The sequence below is a fragment of the Pocillopora damicornis genome, chromosome 1 (assembly GCF_964200805.1).
Source record: "Pocillopora damicornis chromosome 1, jaPocDami1.2, whole genome shotgun sequence".
NCBI classification, from domain to species: Eukaryota; Metazoa; Cnidaria; class Anthozoa; order Scleractinia; family Pocilloporidae; genus Pocillopora; species Pocillopora damicornis.
The window spans coordinates 17,893,867-17,904,560 of record NC_142670.1 but is presented as its reverse complement, the minus strand read 5'-3'; the positions used below and the strand labels follow the sequence as shown (position 1 = coordinate 17,904,560).

Sequence of the window (10,694 nt, the reverse complement as noted above, 5' to 3'; positions counted from 1 at the left end):
AACAAGTAACATGAATAGGCAATAATTTTTTTGGATACTTTCTAAAGCTATGTAAAGCCTTAATTGTGTCTAGCGTTTGCATAACCTTCTTGGATTCTCCCGGCTTCCCTTCGTGTTTAGATTAGAATATATAAACACAGAAAAAGCTCTCCGCCGTTCAAATATAGAATTGACGGAATCCGCAAGATTTGGTCCGAACGTTGCTAGAACAATGAAAGAAAATAAAGCGATGTTGGCTTTTTTTTTCTTTTTCGCCGCAAATATTCTATCGACAGCCTAGGAACGCATCTGGTTTGCAAATGTTTCGGTGCTTAAACTCGGCAGCTCAATTTAAAGAAAATTAAGAGCTAATTTTCTTATTTGGTAGCCCAATATGTCCTAATGATTGTGGTGTAGGTTTTTTTGTGGAAATATGTTTTAGTTTTCGAGAAATAATTTTTTTAGTTTCACCGCTTAAATACGCAGATTTTCACTATGAATATTACCCGAGTTGTATGACCTCATGTAACGAATTTACTTGACCTTTAGTATTTCTGTCAACATAATCCTTTGCTTTATCATCTAAACTTAATCCTCTGTCATTACTGAAGCTCGCAAAGAATAAATTAGGTTTTGGTGAATATTTTTGTCCGACATACTTTTCCCATGTCGAAAAGTAGCATCAAAACAAAGACAGTTTTAACAATGACCGATACGACAGAATCTACTGAGTTTCCAGATTTAAAACACAAAAGCATGGTTATAAAGTTACTGTAAAAACTGAAGGAGTGAACAAAATCATTAAATATCTAATATACTTTTTTTTATTAACTGACAGTCTATTTACCAAACTTTATTACTTTTATTCCTATTTCTTTGACTGTCGTCACCTAACCTGTTTGTTAATGCATTATTCTGGGCAGATAGATGATTTTCTAGTCTGCGTTTTATGCCTTCTTTAGGCTCCCCATAATTAGTGAAGTTTATATGCCAAGAGTAGCCACATTTAAAATAACTTAGAAGGCAGTTTTGTTGAATAATGGCTAACTCTGTTCAATTAACTGACCCATAATTTTTTGTGTGAAATGATAGACTAGTTGTGCCATCTTTGTGTTTTCAAAACAAGTCTTCTCAAGTCTGTGAATAAGAGTCCTTCTCTTTCCTCTACATTTTGTATTAATGCGAGCGGCTATCTGATTCCATTGCTCACTAAAAAATGGCGAGTCAAACTTTCTTTGTAAAACGGGCACAAGAAAGCCTAATTTTCCGCTGTCCAACCGGTGGAAACCTTTAGTTCTCGACGTGTTGCACCTTACCATCTCGTAAGAATGAGTAATTGCATTTTGAAACTTGATAATGAAGGAGTACAAAGCGTCTGCTTGTTCCTTTGCACGTGTAAACATGTTTTAGTGTAAATGACCTAACTATGGAAACCAAAAGCAAGTGAATACACGCACAGGGTCCAGAGGAGTTTGAAAATTTAAGTTCGCTGTGTTTGTGAGCTAAAAAAGACTCGTTAGTACCTTCGACCATGTTAATTTTAATTATCCTCACGTTAAATTTGCGTTGCGCAAGGTATATACCGCAGTGCTAAAGACGAAGAGCTCGTAAGATGCCAAGATTAGCGTTCAATTGTAGGTTGTTTCACGGCTGGTGAGCGCGTACGATTTTTATTCACAACGAGTCAATAAAATTCGCAAAAGTGAACCAACCGTGAAATAACTTATTTATCATATACGTTCCTGGATTTATAAGCGAACAGCACTCAAAGATAAACATATCTTTATTTTCTTTCAAAGGAAAACAACGCGCGGTCAAGCCCTCACAGTTCGAGAGTTGCACTGAAATGGCTTCCTTGTAAAATACTTTACATTTAAATTATCGAGCAAAAATGCCGTTTAAAGGCAGAGCTAGTAAGAATGAAATAAGACATCCTGAAAATATGTCGAAAAACCCGAGACTTCATTTTTTGTTGCTTATGAGGACCCGCATGCTTGAATTGACAAACACCAGTAAGAATCCGAATCAAGAGGTTTGATTCTTTTGTAAGTTTTGCTAGGGTTTTCCTCTCACATTGAAAGTGTGGGCGATTGATTTAAAGTGTTTACTGCCACACCTATTTGTCCTCCGCTTTGAACAGCACCCGAAAAAAAGAGAAACGGGCTGCTGTGCTGCTTGTTTGCTTTGCTGAGAAAAAAATGGACGAAATGTTGGATAAGTGAGTTCGTCAAACTCGTGCTTTCTTTTCTCCGGAATAGAAGTGCCAGACTGGGGAGTTATTTCTCTCGAACTCAATCCAGTGAGAGTGTGACTCATATTCAACTGTTGTTTCTTTGAGACGGTAGAGTACCGAGTGATACTTTGATCGTTTTTGTGTCCTGACAGTTGCATAATAGCAGTTGGCAGTACGTCGTTGTTGCCAGATTTTACATTTAGTACTGTCAAAGTAAACGGTGCATCGTTGGTTTCCATTTCCGCGGGTCGCTTTTCTGCGTAGACTTTGTAGGCTTTTACGGAACATTTCGGGTTGTTCGGCACAGAAAACATTTTCGGTGCAATGGCTCTTACATTCCATAGATCGTTTCTTGAACGAGTTTTGGTTTGTCTTTCATTGAATTCGAGGTACTCCTGCCCTGTGGAAGTTTTGAAAAAGTTTTACGTCTCCCCTTGAACACATTTGTCTATGCTCCTTGCAGCCTAGTAACTTAAAATGGATTATGTTGTTGAGCCATACCGTGTTTAAAAGCGCTTCTGCCGTGGAACTTCCCAAGAGATCCTTTTCAAACAGAACTTGAATATCTTCCTCACTTAAAGCAGTTGAAGTATTAGGCTTGTTGCCTATGCCTTTCCGTTTTAGATCCCTTTGCTTTGACTTAGGCGCTTTCCGAGTTTGCTCGAACTGGACGTTTTTCATAAGGCAAAGTCCATAGTATATTTTTCTTCGAATGGCGCTGAAAACTGGCGAAGAAAGTCCTTAGGGAATTAGGCTCGTATTCCTCGTTGTGTTCTTTTTTGCGAACCGTTATGAGGAACTCGCTGAGAAACTTGTTCAGCTTGAGGAGTCATTCGTCCATTCGTCTCGTCTTGACTTTCAAAACAAGAAATTCGTGGAACAGAGCAACGTCGTGTTTTTTTGTTTAGTTTTTTTTTTTGGTGTTTTTCGTCATAAGGCAAAGTCCATAGTTTTTTTTTCTTCAAATGGCGCTAAAAGCTAAAAATGCCCTTAAGGAATTAGGCTCGTATTCCTAGTTGTCTTCTTTTCTGCGAACCGTTAGAAGGAACTAAACTTGTTCAGCGCTTGAGGGGTCATTCGTTCATTTGCATCGTCTTGCCTTTCAAAACAAGAAATTCATGGAACAGAGTAACATATTGTTTAGTCTTTTTCTTAGTGTTCTCATTTTCTGTCCGTCTATGAACTCTTCTACTGATAAATCTAGGCTCTGAAAACGGTTAATCTGATTTTAAGCCATCTTTCTTAAAAAAAAAAAAAGTGCGCCTAAGCTCTTAGAAATGTGCAATTTGTCGGTTAAGAGGAGCGGCGAGCAAGCGACACGGTTTTTTTCACTAGTGAAAATAATGATAATCGTATGACCAGTCAGCTGGCGTCTCTAGCGCGAAGAAACTATTTTTGTCTCGATGAATTTTGGTGCGTAAATCTCGGTATGTATATAATAATGAATAATGCGCGGCTTCGCTCGGAAAGCTTCGTTTTGCGCCGGCTAACTAACTATGCCGACTTGCATAGAGTGACAAACAGCGACCGAGTCGTTAGGGGGAGATGGAGCCGATAATCTGTTGCAAAAGGATTGATAGGGCTTATTAACTGCGTGAAGCGATAAGGATTTATATTTCACGCGCTTGGATTAACTTTTAAAACAGTAATTTATGTGTTCAAACTGAGCTCCTCTGGACCTTGTGAAACACGTCGTGCTCACTGAATTCCTCGTGAAAATCCTGAGGGAAAGTGATTTGTCGTGAGTGTTTCCTCTTTTATTACAACTTTCGAAAAGGACAGGAGATCTTCATTTTCGCTTATATTCTGTTGGTAACATACTTGACAAACACAAGTGACAAATTAAGCTGGGTTGTAGAAGATAAGTTAGCGTGTTGAGGAAACAAAGGAACTTAGCGTGTTTAAAAAAAAAAATCTAGCGAGTTCTAGATTCAAAGCTCTACCGCGCTGGCCAGATATGAAAAATGACTACCAACACGCTTTCCAGAATCAATTTTTTTTATGTACATATCTGCACGGTAAGCGTGTTATGCTACTGGCGCGCGAGCGTGTTATAACGTGCCGTGTGCGTGCGTTTATCTTATTCCCTGAAATCCGTGGAGTGTCACAAATAATAATTCCGATACTGATTTGTGATAGGAAACAAAACCAGGCAATGGGGAAAAAGGTTTTTCTCCGTGCTGATATCCATTATTTCGAGCGCTTAAATTAGGTTTGTGTCCATTGTGTCCTTTTTCCAAGCCTTTTGGGTGTAAAGTATTTTTAAAGTCTCGGAGGGGTGGCTGGAATATTTAGGAAATGAGAAATGTGCACAACATTGAACCAGATAAATTGCTTTGCTTTTAGAGAGAGGATTCTTGCGTTCATAAATGTAAAGAAAGTTTTATGAACAGAAAAGTGTAAGATATGATATAAAATGGAATATGAAAGCAGCCCCAAACAAAAATTTTGTTACAAAAACTTTCTCGGAATCTCGTTGTGAATGACTCTACATTGGGGATTTTTTTTCAATAAGTTAAAGGTTATTACCTGAACAACCCATTTAAAACAAAAGCAAAAAAGGAAAAAATAATAATAGTAAATGTAACATACAGTCGAGTTATTAAGAAAAAGCAGAATCTACTGAGCTTCAAGCTTTGAAATGACATTTTTGTTTCGCGTTAATATTGGTATGCTTTGGTTATCTGATCGGTAGACCGGCAGTCGGAAATTTTTTCTGAAAAGTTAACAAATTGAGAGAGCCCACACAATTCAAAATACTCTATGTCGATGATGAACTGCTTTATTTTTGTCTTTTTGTTTTTGGCCGTTTGTTTGTTTTTAAATGAAATACTTTTCTATTGGCGGCTTCGGAGCGCAAGTTTCTTAATACTTAAACTTGACAGCTCTTCTTAAAGAAATTTAATTAAATTATGGGGAAATGCTGACAACCCTTCGAAGATTTGTTCTTTGTAATTGAAACTGTGCAGTTACTTTTTTATCAGAGGTTGTATTTGATACCCTATCCAATCGACGGAGAAGTATCCCGGCATTAGTTTCTTCCTTACCGTTTTCCTGGCTTCCTTCGGGTCAGGGGAGGAACATCAAGATTGCTTAAAGTTCAATCAAATTATAAATTTATTAACCTCTTCCTTGCCATACAGTGTATAATGCTTTGTTTAGAGACGGCACGCGCACCTGTTTTTTTCTTGAAATCACATGCGAAGGATTGGTATAAAGTTAAACAAATATTTTTTTCGTATGTGATCTACACGAAAGGTTTTGAATTTGGGGAAAATGAATCACAGAACATCACAAGATACTATTCAATTCTTAGGTCAGGTGCATTGTCTAGACCGTACCCGAGAACAACATTAATGTATTATGAAGCGAAACTTTTCTGCAAAGTAGATCGTTTATGAGAAATTGTCAGAAGCTGGAACGAGCTACTCTGTGCGGATAGAAAACCCGGTAACCTGGAAGAGAGAAAAATAAATAGCAATTTTTTTTCTATAGCTGTGGATTCAAGACATTTCGCAGGATCATGGGTGAAAAGGTCGAGCGAAAGCGAGGCTGTAGCCCAATATCTATCAACAACATTTGTGAAGAAAAACCAAGCTCAAATCAACGACATCAATCACGCAAATACATATAGTGTGATGAAATAGAGTGAAAATATTTTAATTTCTACAAGAAAGAGGGTGTCTGTTGTAAAAGAGAATTGTTAAAAATTGAATAAACATGTCGGAGACTCTCATAAATGGAATATAATCGGTAAAGTAAGAAACAATGTTTCAAATTAGCCTTTACTCTCACCCTCCCTCTATCATTTTTGTAAACAGGGTTACCAGAGCTGTTGCTTTTTTTTGGTCATTTTGCTTGTGCACAGGGATGCCAACGATGTTTTTTCCTGTTTTTATTGCTATTTTGAGTTATCTTCCTTTTTGTATGTTTTTTTTTTCTTTTACGCAGTATGGGAGAAAACTGTTCTAAGATAAAAATCGTTTTAATAGATGTCATGTATGTTTGAATCAAAAAGTGTGTAGTAGGGTTGATTCTGTTATTGTTGTTCTTTTAGTAAGCTTTAATACTTGGAAAAATTTAGGTCTTTTATCATCTTGAAGCTCTAACTAAATCGGTACTTTGATATGTTTTCTTGTAAAAGGACTCTTGACGAAAACAAGCTAAAGAATTTGTCTTCAGGCATTTTTAGAAACAATGTTCATCTGTCATTTCTGCAAGTAGATGATGTTATTGTTATTATTAACAGCATAATGAGGGATAAGAGTAAGATAACCAACGGACCAACCAAGAATTTCGTAACACGTAGCTCTGCTATGAGTTTGTTCCTGTTGGCTCGGGTAAAATTTTGCACTTATACGGAATTTGTTTGAACTCTGAAAATAGAGCATTTACCGTACTGAAAATCGCATGGAGTTGTAGATAACATTTTCATCATTGTTTGAACGGACTGAGTTGCATTGGAATTTGAATTTCAGCGCAAATTGAGACGGCGCGTTTGTTGGGTCAAAGAATGCACTGTTTACCATCAGATCGTAAGAGCAAAGAAGCGAACAATGATAATACATATAAGGGAATGACATATTCACAATCGATAAATAACCCACATGACAATCCCAAAGTTATAAATTTAACAGGGCACGGTAAACAAGGAAGACAGGAAACATAGAGAGGTAGAAAAATTCTACTGACTGTGCCGAGACTATCCGGTCGTTTAAAGAACACAGTCAGGGATTGGAACTGGGGGAAAAAATCTCATGAGTACCTTGGACCTGGGCTCCAGCCCAGACCACCGGGTCCGGTACTTTCACCGCTTTCTGACACGCTATTCTCTATCAGACATGCGCAGTCTAACCTTAATCACATTTATTTTTTAGTGTAATATCTTCCTCCTTTAGTAGTTTCTAGTTTTGAAGTGCTAAAAATAACCTTAAAAGTTATTATTATTATTATTATTACTATGCTTTATGTTATGCTTTATGTTATGCTTTAATGTGACAGCGCGATGCTGTTAGTGAGTTCGCACCAATTACTTGGCTGTGTAACCGCGTGATGCGGTTCCAGTCAAGACCCATAAGTTGACCCTTGCTCACCATAGAGTCTCCAGTAGCTCAGTGGTTAGAGCATCCGACTAGATCACGGAGGGTCGTGGGTTCAAATCCCATCTGGGGCTCGGATTTTTTTCCGAGTTCTCCAAAATTTCTTATTTCACTTTAATTTACTCACTTTGGAGATTGGTTGGCTGCATCTTGATATGCCTTAATGTGACAGCGCGATGCTGTTAGTGAGTTCGTATCTTGTTATGCTTTAATGTGACAGCGCGATGCTGTTAGTGAGTTCGCACCAATTACTTGGCTGTGTAACCGCGTGATGCGGTTCCAGTCAAGACCCATAAGTTGACCCTTGCTCACCATAGAGTCTCCAGTAGCTCAGTGGTTAGAGCATCCGACTAGATCACGGAGGGTCGTGGGTTCAAATCCCATCTGGGGCTCGGATTTTTTTCCGAGTTCTCCAAAATTTCTTATTTCACTTTAAATTACTATTATTGTTATTGTTATCATTATTATTTATTAATGCACTCTAAATGTTTTTGTTCTTGAATTGTAGTTATTTGTCCGGTAACCCATTAAAGAAATTGCAGTCAGATATTTTCAGTACAAATATCAAGTTGGAGTACCTGTAAGTATGTTTATAAGTATGTTTATTGTAAGAGTAGAAATAGAGCATTACAACGATAATTTGTCTTTATAGTCAATCACTCGCTGACACTTTTACTTTTAGAATCTAATTTAACTGATAGCTTTATATTGGAAATGATAATATAGCTGTAGGAGGCCTTTGTCAATAATGAACACAAAATTAAGAATTTTGGTGTGAGCAAATTTGTGTAAAATTCCTTAAATTAGACATTTTAGGAACCATAAGTATATTTTGAGAAAGGAAGGAAGGAACTAAGATGAAGCATTCGACAATTGCCAAAGGCAACTTTCCGACGGCATTTGCTTCAAAAAATAAATAAATAGGTAAATTTAAAAAAAATTGAAGAATAAATTGAAAGAAAAGTCCTTAGCAGATTGCGATTATTTAATTTTTTGTTAGCAATTTAGGTCATCATAGCAACACAACGACCTCTTAAAGAACCTTTTTTCCTGCTTTTTTCGCCTGTCAATCACAAACGGGTTTTGGTGGCCCCCATTCCTTTTACTCCCGAATAGCAATTAGTACATCAAAAGACACAAAATGACGACAATTTAACCTGCGGACGAAGAAAGGGGTGAAGGGTGGTTTCTTTTCTTTTTTTCCTCTCTTTATAATCAAGAGGATTTTAACGGGGCACTTGTCCACTTCAGCAGCTATTCGTTTATCTTGGGGACACATTTGCTGATAACTTGGTGAACATCGGCTTAGTATATTGAATAACAAGTGAAGTGTGGTTTAAGAATTGATATGAGTTACGGAAGAATTAAAGGTTTTTAGATTAAAAAAAAAAAAGAAGCATAGGTCGTTTTTCAGTGTCTTTTGACGAGTCGAAAATTATTGAGGAAAAAATTAAAAATCTTAAAAAAGAAACGCCATCTTGGATGGTTTGGCATGATTTAGAAAAACCATCATAATTTTGGGGTCTTGTATGTTTGTTTTTAAATAATAGCAGCCCTACCAGTAAAATCAGCATATATTTAGTTTCTTTTGAAGGAAACTTTACCAAAGTCGTGACCTTTTTGATCTCTAAGACTGACTAATTTTCTAATTAGGCCCATCATTCTATTTTCAATTTTGTAATGGGAAGAAGAACTTCGTCTTCGGGCTACTACAATACTGAGTCGTTCGTATTCTAGAGATAAGGGAACACCGGAAGTAAAGATTGCATTGATCCCAGTCTCCGCTTTCACAGGCAATAAAATGGCTTCGAAAGGAAATGTGATGTTAACATCCAACATTTGTTAACACTTAGTCACCACTCCTCCAAGTAGTCGGTGTAAATACGTTTTATCATCATCATCATCTTTATTTACCTTATTTACGTGATACAAAAATTTATTTACAGTGTTAATAGGTGAAGAGACCCAGAAAGTCACCGGGCCTATGGGAGAGCCACCTCACTTACAATAATAAATAAGAGAAAGAAAAAGTGCTGCGAATGTGTGACTAGGCAAATTCAGTGATTATTTAAAAATAAAAACTCTTGCATTTTCGTCTGAAAGCTAAGAAGGTTTGAATTTGTAAATTTCTTGAGATTTGTACGACACAAATGCGTTTCATAATTAGTGGCTGTTCTGGTATCATAGTTGTGAATTTGGCTATTCGTTACAAAAAGCCGGATTGAAAAGCAATAGGGGCAATAAGTTATTTTTATTATAAAACATGAATTTGGCGATTTCAAACGTATTGGCTTGGAAAGTATCTAAAATTCCTAGTTTGGAGAATAAAGGAGCGGAATGGGTTCGATAGTCTGAGTTGGTGATAGCCCACTCAGCTCGCTTTTGCAAATAATAAATTCTATTTCAGTTAGATACATATGTGGACGACCAGGCGGAGTTACTAAAGACGATGTAAGGATAAATGAAGGTGTTGTAGAAAGTGAGTTTGATCGTAGGGGATAGGAAAAAGTGAGACCTAAATATAATACCTATTGATTTAGCGATTTGTTTACATACATGGCTGATATGGTGTTTTCGAGTGAGATGATCGTCAATATAGACCCAAGGAATTTGGTTGTGTTAGATTGTTGTAGAGGTTTACTTCCAAAGGGGAGGCAAATGCTGGAGTTAAATTTCTTCTGTCTGAGATTAAAAATGATGTAGTTCGTTTTCTTTATATTAACTGAAAGCTTATTACATTTCAGCCAAACATCAATATTTTGGAGTTCATCATTAAGTACGGGTTCTAAGCAATTTGGGCTTGAATGAGAATAAAAGATACTGGTTTCATAAGCGAAAAGCAGAGGGTCTGTTAATTCAGAGGCATTATGGAGGTCATTTATGTATAGAATGAACAATAGAGGGCCTAAATTCATGATCGAACTTTTAGGGAAGCCACACTTGATGGTTTGCATTGGAGAGCAAGATTGATTGACTTAGACAAACAGCAGGCGGCAAGAAAAGTAGCTTTTAAACCACTGCAGAGCCACGTCACAGATACCATAGTGCTCCTATTTGGCAAATAGGATTTGATGGTCGAGAATGTCGAGTGCTTTAGAAATATCTAGAAAAACACCCACCGTTGTCTCGTGTCGGTCGATTGCCGAAGCAGTTTTATTTACCAAATGAATTTGCGCGTGCGATGGCAAATTCAACTAAGCAATTGTATATGACTTTTTCAAAAAATTTGGAAAGATTAGACAACAAAGAAATAGGTCTGTAGTTTCCAAGAAGCTAGGATCCTCTGCTTCGAAGATGGGAATAATTTTCGCGATTTTAAGTTTGTCCGAGAAAATGCCTTTTAGCAGAGATAGATTGATAATATCTGCCGAAGGAGCAGAAAT

The 10,694-nt window shown here is 37.0% G+C and overlaps 2 non-coding genes and 1 pseudogene across 2 annotated transcripts; 2 read left to right on the top strand and 1 right to left on the bottom strand.

The window, feature by feature from the left end:
• Window positions 1-1,955: 1,955 nt before the first annotated feature.
• On the bottom strand, window positions 1,956-3,449 carry LOC149052449 (uncharacterized; annotated as a pseudogene).
• A 3,862-nt stretch (window positions 3,450-7,311) lies between these two features.
• Trnas-aga (transfer RNA serine (anticodon AGA)) lies at window positions 7,312-7,385 on the top strand. The gene has a single exon. It is a non-coding gene; the product is annotated as a tRNA-Ser (tRNA).
• A 244-nt stretch (window positions 7,386-7,629) lies between these two features.
• On the top strand, window positions 7,630-7,703 carry Trnas-aga (transfer RNA serine (anticodon AGA)). The gene has a single exon. It is a non-coding gene; the product is annotated as a tRNA-Ser (tRNA).
• Window positions 7,704-10,694: the final 2,991 nt, after the last annotated feature.